Below are 1,590 nucleotides of genomic sequence, written 5' to 3' on the forward strand. Positions count from 1 at the left end.
CTATGAGGGAGAGAATTTTGTGATTGTTGAGGTCTTGGGGCTGGAAATCCTAGAGCTTGTGCCCTCTAGGATAAGTTAGAATGTTGACTCCACCGAGGATTGTACTTAGTTGAATATGGGTCATTGGCCGGTGTATCATGCCAATTGTGGGCGGACTTAACTTCCTTCTACACAAACTTAGGTGTGGGAGGCACATAGGGGCAAGTGTAACAAGTATGAGATTGGTGCAAAACTCTGCACAGGCTATTGGCTGAGATGGTTATCTTAAAGAAAGGACTTGATCAAGTTTCCTTCACGATAGTGCGTAGAGTGGGTGCGAGCTCATGACCAACTACTAACTCGTAAAATCCTTCAGAATGGGAAGAAGAAGTTTGGGAAGTTTTATGAATGACAATGATGTGTTGCTGAGAATTCTCGGCAAGGGTCTCAGAGAGAGTCCAATCCTCATTCTCATGCTTTAAAAGGAAAGTACCTCCACAGGATGCGTTAACCATAGATCAATCATGCTTAACTAACCCTTCATAGAATCTTTGGACTAGTTGCCACATAGGGACTTGATGATGTGGAAATTTATGTAGAAGGTCCTTAAAACACTCCCAAGTCTCAAAGAATGGCTCACCTTCTATCTGGAAAAAATTAGTGATGGTCTTCCTAAGCTGATTAGTCTTCTCAATGGGGAAGTATTTTTGAAGAAATTCATGATGCATGGTGGCCTAGGTGGTAATTGAGTTTAACTCTAAAAAATCCAACTAATATTTGGCTTTGCCCTTAAGAGAGAACATAAATAGACTATGGTTAAGAGCATCACCACCAAAAATAGAGATGCGGATGGTTGAACAAATTTCGAGCAACTCATCAAGATGCTTATAAGTGTTTTCAATGGAATTCCCATTGAAGTTGTGAAGCACTGATATTTTTGAGGTATTGATTTCAAATTGTGCTGCCTCAACATTCAGGAATTGGATCCAAAATGGCAATGTGTCACAATGGGAGTGAAGTAGTCCCAAAGATGCCAAAGAGGTTGCTTCTCCGCTTCAGTTCGATGGGGAGGATGAGGGTTCGAATTTTGATTTTGATTATGGAAAGCCAGAACCAGTTGGTGTTCAGTCAAGACTTTAGATTCGGAGGACTTAGCTAACTTTGGACTCAAAGTAGACTTACTTGCTGACCTATGAGATCTCTCAATTTTGGGGTTAATAAGCACTAATTCAGGTTCTAGCGATCTCAAACCCTACATTCAAAAAGTTAGCACAGGATATCAAGACATTGAAGAACAAAGGAAAAATAAAGAAAGTAAAAGTAAAGATCACGCAATAAACTACACTAATATTGGCTCACTATCATAAGTGAGTCCTCGACAACGGTGCTAAAATTTGATAGCTTCACCAAGGCTTGGGTCCTTAACTACCAAAGATAAAATTTATAACCTAATTACTCCTAAGTTTCGTAGAACAGTGAGTAAGTCGAGTGTCGATAATCGGGGGCTCAATGCAGTGGTGTACCAAAATTAACTTAATTTACGATGCTAGAAGTAATAAGAAAAGATGGAATGGTGGATTTTCTATTTAAAACTATGAAAGAAAATTAATC

The 1,590-nt window shown here is 39.4% G+C and overlaps 1 non-coding gene across 1 annotated transcript; it reads left to right on the forward strand.

The window, feature by feature from the left end:
• Nucleotides 1-552: 552 nt before the first annotated feature.
• Nucleotides 553-658, forward strand: LOC131152564 (small nucleolar RNA R71). Its single transcript, XR_009136055.1, has one exon. It is a non-coding gene; the product is annotated as a small nucleolar RNA R71 (small nucleolar RNA).
• The last annotated feature ends 932 nt before the right edge of the window (nt 659-1,590 follow it).

This window comes from Malania oleifera, chromosome 3 (assembly GCF_029873635.1).
Source record: "Malania oleifera isolate guangnan ecotype guangnan chromosome 3, ASM2987363v1, whole genome shotgun sequence".
NCBI classification, from domain to species: domain Eukaryota; kingdom Viridiplantae; phylum Streptophyta; class Magnoliopsida; order Santalales; family Ximeniaceae; genus Malania; species Malania oleifera.